Raw genomic sequence first — 14,907 nt, 5'->3', positions numbered from 1 at the left:
TTGATATTATAAAACACAAATATATAGCTTCTGCCAAATATGCCTTGGGCCTTGTAAGTGTGCCTAATGTGTTGTAACCCACTTGCTCTTCACAAGTATGGTGATCCTTGCAGATTCTGACCTGAGTTGACAGCCACCAAAGAAGCAAAAGACACTGAATGCTCTGGAAGAGTTTGGGAAGCAATTAACTATGGCTGTATAACTTGCACGGGGAGCTCAAGCCTCAGGCGGATTTGTTTCTAGACCTCGCTACTTTTGTTTGTGCTTTGTATTCCACACTTATGACCAGCGCCTGAGCTTTACTCCAAGCAAGAGTTTCTTCTGTTGGTAAGGAGAAAAGTGGTACTGGGTAGCAGAAAGTGATGAAGCTCATCTCAGAAATACCAAATGAGTAAGATCTTACTTCAGAGTAAAGATTAACTCTTAACTGCCAATGGAGTCCAGGCTCAGACTTGACGCAAAATCAAGTCTGGATTCTTTGCCATGAAGTCAATGAAAGGCAATAAAGACCAGTTTTCTCACAGTAGTATCCCCATTGAAGGCCTTTCTTGAGAGCATCATTGAGTAGTGTTATAAGTTGAATTATATTCCCCAAAAAGATACATTGACGTCTGTTATGGATTGAATGTGTCCCTCAAAAATTTGTGTTACTTGGCTAGTCCATGACTCCCAGTATTGTGTGATTGTCCACCATTTTGTCATCTGATGTGATTTTCCTATGTGTTATAAATCCTACCTCTATGATATTAATGAGATGGGATTAGCAACAGTTATGTTAATGAGGCAGGACTCAATATACAAGATTAGGTGGTATCTTAAGCTAATTTCTTTTGAGATATAAAAGAGAGAAGCCAGCAGAGAGACATGTGGACCTCATGCCACCAAGAAAACAGCACCGGGAGCAAAGTGTGTCCTTTGGACATGAGGTTCCTGCGAGGAGAAACTCCTAGACCAAGGGAAGACTGATGACAAGGACTTTCCTCCAGAGCCCACAGAGAGAGAAAGCCTTCCCTTAGAGTTGTCACTCTGAATTTGGACTTCTAGCCTCCTAGGCTGTGAGAGAATAAAATTCTCTTTGTTAAAGCTATCCACTTGTAGTATTTCTGTTATAGCAGCACTAGATAACTAAGACAATGTCCTAACCCCTGGTATCTGTGAATGTAAACTTATTTGGAAATAGGGCATTTGCAGATGTAATTAGTTCACATGAGGTCATACTAGAGTAGGGTGGGGCCTTCTCCAATATGACTGATGTCCTTATAAGAAGAGACACAGAGACAGAGAGACATATAGGGAAGCAGGCCATGTGAAGATGGAGACAGATATTGGAGTTATGCTGCCACAGGTCAAGAAGTACCTGGAGCTACCTGAAGCAAGAAAAGACAAGGAAGTGTCTTCCCCTAGAGCCTTTGGAGAGAGCATGGCCCTGCCATCACCTTGACTTCTAGCCTCTAGAACTGTGAGACAGTAATTCTGTTATTATAAGCCAAGCAGTTCGTGGTGCTTTGTTATAGCAGCCTGTGAAAATTAATACAGGTAGCTCACCTGTACACCTTAAAACAAATCCCAGATTGCCCTCTATGTGTGTAACTTTGTACTAGGCATTTCTATAAATGGGACTTAATAAAAAGAGCTAAGACTATTAAATAACGGAATGGTGTTTGTGGAGATAGCCAAAAGAGTAGAGAAGTAATAACTAAAATAAAAATATAAACAAACAAATCTATAAAAGAAAACGTCAAAGAAGAAAACTCATTAGCAGGAAAATCAAGAATACTCCCCTTTTCTCTATAAACAATGTAATCAGAGTCTCCACCAAGTGAATATTTAACAACGCTGAGAAACCTGAGAGTTTCAAAAGCTCTTAATGAGAGAACACAACCTGGAAAAGACATTCAAATAAGCCAATCTGTTGTAGGAAAACTTCAGCAAATCCTCAATCCAGTTACTGAATAATCAACAAACATCGACTCAAAGCTTTGGGCTGTAACAACCAGAACAAAAGAAACTATGTATGGAGATATGATTGGCATGAAAAGGAAGTCAGTAGGTTAAAAGCGAGAGAAGTAGCTCTAAGCTTCAAGTTGAAAAACCATAATCATAAACAAAGGAAGGATTGTCTATATTTCTTAATTAGAAAAAGAAACAGAAAAAAATGTATATGCACTCTAACAGCAAACTGGTTAGCACAAATCTTGTACTGGGGAGGAAAAGAAGCCCCAATGAAAGTAAACACCTACTGAGTGAGGGCCTTATCATCAAAGCTCAGTGTACACCCAAGGGACATTTTAGCAAGGTTTTTAAACACAAGGATCAAAGACAAAATCTGAAAGGAAGCAAAGTGTAGAGGATTATTACAATACCAAAATAAGTATATTGCTCTATTTCAAGATATAGAGTAAGAAACATTAAGAAAGGGACAGGAGATAAAAGGCAACAGAAGTCCAAGTCGTCGCACAATCTTGAAGACTTTGCGCGTTTTTCTTTTTGACTGTGGACTCCACATGACAGTGATATTTTATCTGCACTCATGATAATACTGATCCATGAATTAGAAAAACCATCCCAGATTAAGAACCTTATTTTTAGATTTCCTCATTTCCCTCACTGTTAGGAGTTTGTTTGTTGTTTTCAGGTGAATTTACTTTTATTTTTGATTTTTATTTTTGGAATTGAAATAAGTTTACAACCAAAGACCCAACAATTGTTTCATTAAGTAATATTTGAGGATTTAGAATCCACATCGGGAATGGGTATGGTTGAAGCCATCATAGGAAAATCTAAAGGAAAATCTGATGTGGTTGTGTTATAAGAAAGACACAGCAAATTGTCCTCTCAATCATTACTAAATTACAAATAGTTTAAACACCAGCTTATTGCTTCAGGGAGCTCAAGAGCAAGAGGTACCACCATTCTAATTGCTTAAAAATTCCCATTTGATGTCCAAGGACTTGAAACGGAGCCTGATGGGTAATTTTATCTTAGCTAAAGGCAATCAGCTAAAGAAGACATTAACAAGATGCTCATTGGAAGTGCTGTGTGCCCAGAAAGGGCATTTTATAGCTTAGTCCTTTGAAAAATTGCATAAAAGTTGGTGATGGGCAATGGATAACTAGTAGACGCTTTAATGCCCCTCTGAATGCAAAGACGGATCCATCCTCCTGGTCTGTAACTACTATGGAAGCCAAGCACAGGGATTCCTAACTGCAGTCTCCGCTGCCAATTGCACAGACCATCTAGAGGACAGTCTATTTTTTATTTTACCAGAAAACAAAACAAAACAAAACAAAAACTACTGAACGTTGTTATTATATTTTAACTTTCTCAATTTGGGCAAGTTTGTTTCAGTTGAAATAGGAACAAGAACGCTGGCTGACATTGCCTGGGCCTCCTACAAGCTTTCTGGAAATACAGTAGAAACATGAAATGGGCTTAGAATACAGGCGTCACCACTCCATTTTGTGAGATGACACAGCAATAGTCAAGCTTCCAGCGACAGTTACTTTCTATCTTTACCCCAATTCTTCACGTGGGGTACCATGTGATGTTGTTTAAGATGCATTTAACATAATAAATAGTTCAAAGAATCTGCACTACTTCCCCCTCCCAGTTTGTAAAGCTCCGAGAAATAAAAATCTTTGTTTCTGGTTGAGAAGCAGGCACTCCCTGGAGAGAGAGAACACCAGCACGACTCCCCTGTAATACTCTATAATAGCAGTAATAATGTGTATTTCATGCTTAATTTGTGTCAAATACTTTGCACCCGTGATATCCCTAAATCCTTGCAACCTGGCTTTACAGATGAAGAAACCAAGGCTCAGTGAAGATACACCATAAGTGGTGGCACCAGATTTGCAAGCAAGTTTGTCTGGCTCTAGAGCCTCTGCTTTGATCAGTACGTTATACTGCCTCCCAGCAAATGGCTGGAGACTCTGTGAGCAGAAAGATAGAGGTATATTTCATATGCAGCAGATAGGAGCCAACATAATTAAGTTCAGAACAACCACTTAAATATCTACGAATTTTGTCGCTCCTCTGTTCAAAAACCTTTACTTACCTGGCATAACGAATTTCTTAACCTGGATTTCAAAGCCCTCTATGATGATCTGGCCTCACCACCCACATTTCTACACGTATTTATTCCTATCCTCCTTCACATATTTTCTGACTCATTCATTCATTAAGCAAAATTGGTGGTAGGGGCCCCCTAGTTAGTCCCTCAGCTGTCAAAAGTGAAATATTCACCTTCTGCTTCCTTGCAGGACCATCAACTATTTGTCTCCTCAGACTCTGCCAGTAAAGGGTCCCTGAAGACTGTTTAATCTAAATGGGTATCAACAAGAGAAATACCTAAGTGCAGGCAAGGGGTATTTCATTCAACAATATTTAGTGGAACTAGACTGGGTTCTGAGGACACAAGAAAATCACAGTCCCTGCCCTCCAGGACTCTTCAGTCTAACATATCATGATCTCTTCTAGCTGCCGTCCTGATGTTTTCACCTTTGTTGTCACACTTCTTGAAAAGTCTGTACTCATTGGACACACACCACCTCATCACCCACTCATTCCACAAGCCACTGCAATCTACCATTCCCCTCACACTGAAATGCTTCATCAACTATCTTCCCTCCTTTTAAAAATATGAATCTAAAGGACCTGCCTACTTGAAATTCCCACTTTCCCCCTTTTTTGTGGTGTAACACTCTCCTGGTTTTCCTCTCTACCTTCTCCTACTTGATCACCCATGTGGATTCCTCTTAAATACTGGTGTTTCCCAAGTGTCTGCTCTGAGCTCTCTTCTATTCTCACTGTTTACCATTATTTTTCAAAGTGTGGCTCTGGGAACAATTGAACCACCGTGACCTCAGGAGCTCAGTAAACATGCAAATTTCTTTGCCCTATTTACCATCTCAGAATCTCTCAGCACCCTGGAATCTGCATTTTTACCCAGCACCTAAGTGATCCAGATGTACTCTGAGAGATCTGACCTTCTATGCTGAGAATCAATATCCTATATACACATTATCCCTAGAACAGTGTTAATCTTTCCCATGGCTTCACTTACCAGCTATACACTGGGTGTGGAGGCTGGTAAGTTTGTAGATAGCATACAAGGAAGGTGAGAACATTTCCTTGAGATGGCTTCTATTTTCTCTCTGAAGCAGGAATTGAGCTCAAATTCTGAGAATGAAGTCATAAGTTTGGAGTGGAAAAGAGAGAAACAGCAGACAGGGGAACTATAGGAGGTTTGTTGCACGGTGTGGAAGCCATAGTTAAGACTGAAAATCAGGAAAGTATCACGTAACTCATCTGGTAGTTGGGAGATTTTTTTTCAGCAACCCTTGTGTAGAGGTAGAGATCAATCAAGAAATTACATTTTTGTCAGGAGGTATGAATGAAAAAGTTTCAAGGAATTGAGGATACTAACAAGAATAATGGAAGTTCTGGATGATGGGATTTAGGCTACAAAGTAAAGAAAGTAATAATGAGGGGGGACTTATAGAGGTCTTGATGCAGCCAAAGTACAAGTGTAATTAACAGCAACAAAATGAAAGAGTTGGAAGAATGGGTGGTTATTGATAGAGTATGAAATCTGACTTTAAGATTCCACAGATGAAACAGTTCTTGGTAATGACAAAGTCTATGGCGTTGCCATGGGAGTGAGTTGTTGAAGTGAAGAGTTGGTGAAGATTGAAGAACAGAGAGGCCAGAGTGTTGGAAGGGTTGTCCATCGTGGACATTGGAGTCACCAAAGATGATGGTGGCAGGGTTTGGAATGGAGAGGAAGACTGTGAACCAAAGTCTCCAACAAATGAAGGAGAATGGTCAAGAGGTTGGTAGGTGGCAGCAGAAGGGATCAAGTCTCTTGTTGACTCAAGAAATTGGACTTTTAAGTGCCAAATTCCTTATTGTGCTCACCAAGGTTCTTCATATTTGGGCCCCAATCTAAATTTTTACCATAATTTCACTCTATATACCTTCATAAAACCTCTATTCAAGTCCCAATAGGCTACTTGCAATTCCCTAAACAAATGCGACATCCTGTGTCATCATTTCCTCAGCCCTCCTCTGAACTTCACTGGAGCCACACCTACAGCTTAGGGCTTTTATTAGTTATTTGCATACATATCTTATCCCCTACTAGTGTATTTGATTACAGGGATGATGTTATATACATCCTTGTAATACCTGTCTTATCACCTTGTACAGTGGCTTTCACATAGTAAGCAATTGAGAAATATTTAAATATTTGTTTAATATTGATAAAGTTATGAAATTATAACTGGAATATGTTTGGGCCAATTCTAGAACCGCTAAATAAGTTAAGTAAAGATATATGTTTATTCCTTCATTTTAAAAAAAGGATTTATGTTTTATGGCTGCAAAGCTGTGCAAACTGAACAATGACATCAGAAGAATATGTGCAAAGTCTGGCTCAATAAGATATGAGAGTTTTTGAAAAGAGGCAAATGGTCGTAACAGATTAAGACATTCTTGCAATTCCAAGTACAATAGTGATTTCCTAGAATGTTGGCTTCCCTTTAAAAAAATGTTATCGACAAGAATGTTTGAAGGTAATCTATAGCCTATGAATACATCAAAGAATAATGTAAACAGGATGATATGACATAAAATAAAATGAGACATAAATATCCTCTGTATTATGTTCACTGAACATCATGATGCCTAACGTTACCACAAATGTTAAGGTATGTAAAGTAGCTGGGAGTTTATGTTTCATCTTTTGGTAAGAATATAATACACACACATATACATTTTATGAAAATATCAGCATCTGGTAATTTTAGGATGAATCCACTCTTATTGGAAATCTAAATTTGTGGGGGAAAAAAGCCATATTCTCCTTTAGGATCTTTCTTTTCATTCTAGAGGAATCCAGTAACTTATTCAGGGACACTCTCCTTTCTCTCAAAGCAGTCCTGAACACACACACAGGTCAAATCCAATGATAATGAAATCAGAGAGTCTGATCTTTTTATTGTCAACTGTTGCTTGGAATCAGTCAGCTATGAGCTGGAGCTTTGAAATTGTTGTTACAGAGGTGGCAATTTGCTAGAGATGGCCTTTAACATGCAGGTTAGTGTTCTGTCTCCCCAAATAGATGCTTTAGTTCCTACCAAGAGCTGTTAGAGGACCTTGCAACATGGGTAAGGAAAAGGAGTGGAGGTAGCAAAGTCTCAGTCGAGAATTTAAGAGGGAAGCACAGCTTGCAGGATGCTACAGTTATAAAGGCTACAGTTATCATTAGGTGAAGTAATGTGTTGAAACCAGGCATTTGTTTATATTAAAATGAAAACTAAATTCCATATGCAGCCCATCTTGGGTGTTCCTAACCTATATGGTATATTCCACATCTGGAGCCAGGAATCATTTAATAACATTTTATTGAAAATACACCCGGAGTATGGTCTTGGGAATGATATATTCAAAGGAGTCCTGAAAGCATCCCATAACTAACTCCTTTGCCTATAACAGAGCTGACATCTGCTCTGAAAGAATAGTTTTCAGAAAGATCTCCTGACATCACTGGATGTGGAAGAAGCAGCTATAGGAAAAAGGCCGCCACCAAGGGCTAACCGGGGACTCCTTTTTTAAAATAATAATAAATAGCACTGAAGTTCCCACACTGAAGGCTAGCTGAGAACTGTGAGTTATAGAAAGGAGACATTGGGCAGGTAATTTATCCCTGGTGGCACAGTAGTTAAGTGCTGGGCTGCTAAATGAAATGCTGGCGATTCGAACTCACCAGCGGCTCTGTGGGACAAAGATGTGGCAGTCTGCTTCTGTAAAGATTACAGCCTTGGAAACCTATGGCAGTTCTACTCTGTCCTACAGAGTCTCTGTGAGTCGGAATCCACTCGATGGCAATGGGTTATATATAACAAAACGTTTGCCATTTCACTCATTTTTATACGTACAATTCAATGATATTAATTACCTTCACCATGTTGTGCAACCATTACCACTATCCATTTCCAAATTTTTAACCACTCTTAATAGAAACTCAGTACCTGTCTTAGTCTGGGTTCTCTAGAGGAGCAAAACCAGTGAAACATATATAGCTATATAAAGAGAGATTTACTTCAAGGAAATGGCTCAAGCAATTGTAGGGGCTGGCAAGCCCCAAATCTGTGGGTTGGATGACGGGCTGACAGCCTCCTCTGGCTAATGTGGTTGCAGGGGTTGGTGAATCCAAAATCTGCAGGCCAGACGACAGGCTGGAGGCCCCTGCTGGCTTACACCCCAGGAACTGGGGTCAGGCACCCAGAAGATTGCAGGATTAGAAAAAGAGTGAGGTTTTTATATCATGGATGCAGGCTATACCCCAAAGGAAACTCCTCTTCCAACTGATTGGCTGCTCACATCAGATCACAAAATGGGAAGTGATACATAGTGTCTGCCACACCACTGAGAATTATAGCCTAGCCAAGTGGACACATCACATTAACCACCACAGTACCCTTGAACAATGACTCTCATTTCCCCATCCTCACCTGCCAATGGTAACCACTAATAAACTTTGGTCTCTATGTGTTTGCTTATTTTAAATATTTCACAGAAGTGGGATTATACAATAGTTGTCCTTTTGTGTCTGATTTATTTCATTTTCATTCAGCATAATATTTTCAAGTTTCATCCCTGTGGTAGCATGTATCAGAGCTTCATTTTGCTTTATGGCTGAATAGTATTGCATTGGATGGATACATTTTGTCTATCTATTCATCTGTTGATGGACACTTGGGTTGTAACCACCTTTTGGCTACTGTGAATAATGCTGCAGTGAACATTGGTGTACAAGCCTCTGTTTGAGTTCTTGGTTTTAAGACTTCGGGGTATATTCCTAGGAATGGCATATACCTAAGAGCTCAGCTGGCTGGCACCTTGACTGCAGCCTTGTGAAACCTGAAGCAGAGAAACCACCTGAGGCCTCCTGTGCTTCAGACCTGCAGAACTGTGCGGTAATAAATTTGTGTGGTTTTAAGCTGCTAAGTTTGTGAGCATTTGTGTGGCAGCAATAGAAAGCTAACAATGGTGCTATGGGAATTCAGAGGAAGGAAGGATGGCCCGAAGGAAGTGGCATTTGAAGTGGGCCTTATGGTTAGGGTTAGTAGTGGTGGTGGGTCAGTCCATGCAGAGAGAAAAACATGAGGAAAAGAATGTGGGAAATCGCGGGGAATATGGAGGAGATACTTGGCTAACACACTTTTCTCAAGTAAGGGAGAGCTGTACTAAGTAAGGCTGGAAAGCTTGAGCTGGTACCAGATCATGGAGAGCCTCAAATTCCTGAAACAAAAGAATTTGAGTTTTATTCTGAAGGCAGTGGTATACCATGGAGGGTTTCTGAGCAAAGAAATTACATGATTCAATCTACACTTTGGGTCCATGAATCTGTCATGGATGTGAAAGATCTATATTTGCATATTTTGAAGACATTGTCCATTTTGTTATCCTGTATTTCTCTTCTAGAATGAGTTTGGGATAAATTATTCCTTGAATTTGGTGCTAGGAAAAATTTATCTCTGCAGATGAACTTGTACACTTTCATTTTTCAGATAATGTAAATTATAGATTTCAACTACTTCCTCGTCTTATCTCAGATGTCAGGAGTCTCCTTTAAATGCTCGTTTAAAAAAATAACTCATACGAAGTAGAGCAACATCTTTAAAGTACTGAAAGAAAAACTCTCAAGGTAGAATTCTATATCTCATGAAAATATCTTTCAAAACAGAACACGAAATAAAGACATTCTCAGATGTAAACAAGCTGAAAGAATTCGTCTCCAGTAGACCTGCACTACAAATAATGTTAAAGGAAATCCTTTAAGCAGAAAGAAAATGACAACAGATGGAAATATGGATCTAAACAAAGGAATGAAGAGTACCAGAAATAGTAACTACGAGGTTTATATATGAGATTTTAAAGATATATATTACTTATGTATCTTTAAAATAAAATGGACTGTTTAAACAAAAATAATAACAATGTATTATGGGGTTTATTATAACACATGTGTAGGTAAAATAGGCTTACCATGGTCGGCGCAAATGATGAAGCACTGGACTACTAACCGAAAGGTTGGTGGTTCAAACCCACCCAGAGATGCCTCAGAGGACAGGCCAGACGATCTTCTTCCAAAAGGTCACAGCCTTGAAAACTCTATGGAACTGTTCTACACTGCACACATCGGGTCACCATGAGTAGGAATTGACTAGACGGCAACTGACAACAATATAAGTAAAATATATGACCACATTAGCACAAAGTTTGGAGTGAAGAAATAGAAGTATACATTTATAAAGTTCTTAAACTATACTAAAGACGCACACTGTAATGCTAAACCCACTGCTAAAATAACAAAGCAAAGAGGTGTGGCTAATAACCCAAGAAAGGAAATAAAATAGACTCACAAACAATACTCAATCCTAAAGAAGGCAGAAAAAGAAAAAATTAACAAAGAACAGATGTGAGAAGAAAAAAAATTGCAAGACACCAAATTTAAACTCAATCAAATCAATAATTACATTAAATGCAAATGATCTAAATACTCCAATTCAAAGGCAGAGATTGTTAAATTGAATAAAAAAAGCAAGGCCTGACTATGCTGTATACAAGAAATGCACTTTAAATATAAAGATGCAAATACGATAAAAGTAAAAAAAGATGGAAAAATATTTATCATGCTAACACTAATAGAAAGAAAGCAGGCGTGGCTATATTAATATCAGGAAACATAGGTTTCAGAGAAAAGAATATTACCAGGATAAAGAAGGTCATATCATATTGATAAGGGGTCAACACAGCAAGAAGATATAGCAACTCTAAACGTATATACATCTAATAACAGCTTTAAAACTCATGAAGCAAAAACGGATAAAACTGCAAGGAGAAATAAAAAATCCACAATTATAGTCAGATATTTCAATACTTCTCTTTCAATAATTATAGAACAAGTAGACAGAAAATCAGTAAGATTAAAGAAGACTAGAACAACACTAGCAATGACATTGATCTAAATGTCATTTACACAATACTCCATTCAACAGCAGCAGAATACCTATTCTTCTCAAGTGAACATGGAATATTTACAAAAATAGAACATATTCTGGACCATAATATGTTTTGTTTTTTATTTATTGTGCTTTAAGTGAAAGTTTACAGTTCAAGTTAGTTTCTCATACAAAAATTTATACACATATTTTTATGTGACCCTGGCTGCTCTCCCTGTAATGTGACAGCACACTCCGCTTTTCCACCCTGGATTTCCCGTGTCCATTCAATCAGCTCCTGTCCCTTTTTGCCTTCTCATCTCACCTCCGGACAGGAGCTGCCCATTTAGTCTCATGTATCAACTTGAGCTAAGAAGCACTCTTTCACGAGTATCATTTTATGTCTTATAGTCCAGTCTAATCTATGTCTGAAGAGTTGGCTTCGGGAATGGTTTCAGTTCTGGGCTAACAGAGAGTCTGGGGGCCATGTCTTCTTGGGTCCTTCCAGTCTCAGTCAGACCATTAAGTCTGGTCTTTTTACCAGAATTTGAGTTCTGCACCCCACGTTTCTCCTGCCTGGACAGGGACTCTCTGTTGTATTCCTTGTAAGGGCAGTCATTGATGGTAGCTAGGCACCATATACTTCTTCTGGTCTCAGGCTGATGGAGTCTCTGTTCTATGTGGCCCGTTCTGTCTCTGACGCTAATATTTTCCTTGTGTTTTTGGTGTTCTTCATTCTCCTTTGCTCCAGGTGGGTTGGGACCAATTGATGCATCTTAGATGGTCGCTCGCAAGCTTTTAAGACCCCAGATGCCTCTCACCAAAGTGGGATGCAGAATATTTTCTTAATAAGCTTTGTTATGCCAATTGACCTAGATGTCCCCTGAAAGCATGGTCCCCAGACCTCCGCCCCTGCTACTCTGTCCCTAGAAGTGTTTGGTTATATTCAGGAAACTTCCTAGCTTTGGTTTAGCCCAGTTGTGCTGACTTCCCCTGTAGTGTGTGCTGTCCTTCCCTTCACCTAAGATAATTCTTATCTACTATCTAGATAGTGAATAACCCTCTTCTTCCCTCCACACCCTCATCACCATCAAATAATGTTTTCTTCTGTGTTTAAACATTTTATTGGGTTCTTATAACAGTGGTCTTGTACAATATTTGTCCTTTTGTGACTGACTAAATTCACTGAGCATAATGCTTTCCAGATTCCTTCATGTTATAAGATGTTTCACGGAATCATCGTTGTTATTTATCATATTCCATTGTGTGAATATACCATAATTTGTTTATCCATTCGTCTGTTGATGGGCACCTAGGTTGTTTCCATCTTTTTGCTATTGTGAACAGTGCTGCACTGAACATGGGTGTGCATATATCTATTCATGTGACAGCTCTTATTTCTCTAGGATATATTCCAAGGAGTGGGATTGCTGGATCATATGGTACTTCTATTTCTAGCTTTTTAAGGAAGTGCCAAATCGATTTCCAAAGTGGTTGTACCATTTTACATTCCCACCAACAGTGTATAAGTGTTCCAGTCTCTCCACAACCTCTCCAACATTTATTATTTTGTGTTTTTTGGATTAATACTAGCCTTGTTGGTGTGAGATGGTATCTCATTGTAGTTTTGATTTGCATTTCTCTAATGGCTGATGATCGTGAGCATTTCCTCGTGTATCTGTTAGGCGCCTGAATGTCTTCTTTAGTGAAGTGCCTGTTCATATCTTTGCCCATTTTTTAAAATTGGGTTATTTGTCTTTTGTTGTTGAGGTTTTGCATTATCTTGTAGATTTTAGAGATGAGACAATGATCGGATTTGTTGTTGCCAAAATTTTTTCCCCAATCTGTAGGTTGTCTTTTTACTCTTTTGGTGAAGTCTTTTGATGAGCATAAGTTTTTGATTTTTAGGAGCTCCCAGTTATCTAGATTCTCTTACCATGTTTGTGCATTGGTAGTAAGGTATTTTATTCTGTTTATGCCATGTATTAGGGCTCCTAGCATTGTCTGTATTTTTTTTTTCCATGATCTTTATCTTTTTAGATTTGATATTTAGGTATTTGATCCGTTTTGAGTTAGTTTTTGTGCATGGTGTGAGGTATGGCTCTTGTTTCAGTCTTTTGCAGATGGATATACGGTTATGCCAGCACCATTTGTTAAAGAGACTGTGTTTTCCACAATTAACAGACTTTGGGCATTTGTCAAATATTAGCTGCTTATAGGTGGATGAATTTACGTCTGGATTCTCAGTTCTGTTCCATTGGTCTATTATCTGTTGCTGTACCAGTACCAGGCTGTTTTGACTACTCTGGCGGTATAATAGGTTCTAAAATCAGGTAGTGTGAGGCCTCTCACTTTGTTCTTCTTCTTTTTCAGTAAGGCTTTAGTTATCCTGGGCATCTTCTCTTTCCATACAAAGTTGGTGGTTTGTTTCTCCATCTCATTAAAAATGCTGTTGGAATTTGGATCGGGATTGCGTTGTATCTGTAGATCACTTTGGGTAGAATAGACATTTTCACAATGTTGAGCCTTCCTATCCATGAGCAAGGTATGTTTTTCCACTTATATAGGTCTTTTTTGTTTTCTTGCAGTGGTGTCTTGTAGTTTTCTTTGTATAGGTCTTTCATGTCTCTGCTTAGATTTATTCCTAAGATTTTGTCTTCTTGGGGGCTATTATAAATGGTATTGATGTGGTGATTTCCTCTTTGAAGTTCTCTTTGTTGATGTAGAGTAATTCAACTGATTTTTGTAAGTTTGTCTTGTATCCTGATACTTTGCTGAAATCTTCTATTAGTTCCAGTAGTTTTCTTGTGGATTCTTTGGGGTTTTCTGTGTATAAGATCATATCAACTGCAAATAGAGATACTTTGACTTCTTCCTTATCAGTTTGGATGTCCTTTATTTCTTTTTCTAGCCTAATTGCTCTGGCTAGGACCTCCAGCACAATGTTGAAAAGAGTGTTGATAAAGGGCATCCTTGTCTGATTCCTGTTCTCAAGGGGAATGGTTTCAAACTCTCTCCATTTAGGATGATGTTGGCTGTTGGCTTTGTATAAATATCCTTAATTATGTTGAGGAATTTTCCTTCTATTCCTATTTTGCTGAGAGTTTTGTTTTTTTTATCATGAATGGGTGTTAGACTTTGTCAAATGACTTTTCTGCATCAATTAATAAGATCACGTGGTGCTTGTCTTTTGTTTTATTTATGTGATGGATTACATTGATTGTTTTTCTAATGTTGAACCATTCTTGCATACCTGGTATTAATCCTACTTGATCATGGTGATTTTTTTTTTTTGATATGCTGTTGAATTCTATTGGCTAGAATTTTGTTGAGGACTTTTGCGTCTATGTTCATGAGGGATATTGGCCTGTAATATTCTTTTTTTTTATGTTGTCTTTACCTGATTTTTGTATCAGGATTATGCTGGTTTCATAGAATGATTTTGGAATATTGCAGCCTTTTCTGTGCTCTGAAATACCCTTAGTAGGAGTGGTGTTAAATCTTCTCTGATGGTTTGGTAGAATTCTCCAGTGAAACTGCCGGGGCCAGGGCTTTCTTTTGTTGGGAGTTTTGAAATTACCTTTTCAATCTCTTCTTTTGCTATGGGCTTATTTAGTTATTCTACCTGTGTTTGTGTTAGTTTAGGTAGGTAGTGAGTTTCTAAAATTTGTCCATTTCCTCTAGGTTTTCAAATTTGTTACAGTCCAATTTTTCATAGTATTCTGTTACGATTCTTTTAATTTCAGTTGGGTCTGTTGTGATATCACCCATCTCATTTCTTATACGGGTTATCTGCTTCCTCTCCTGTTTTTCTTTTGTTAGTTTGGCCAGTGGTTTATCAATTTTGTTGATCTTTTCAAAGAACCAGCCTTTGGTCTTGTTAACTCTTTCAATTGTT

This window comes from Trichechus manatus, unplaced genomic scaffold (assembly GCF_000243295.1).
Source record: "Trichechus manatus latirostris isolate Lorelei unplaced genomic scaffold, TriManLat1.0 scaffold00066, whole genome shotgun sequence".
Taxonomy (NCBI): Eukaryota; Metazoa; Chordata; class Mammalia; order Sirenia; family Trichechidae; genus Trichechus; species Trichechus manatus.
The sequence above is the reverse complement of the archived record's forward strand: the minus strand, read 5'-3'. Positions refer to the sequence as shown.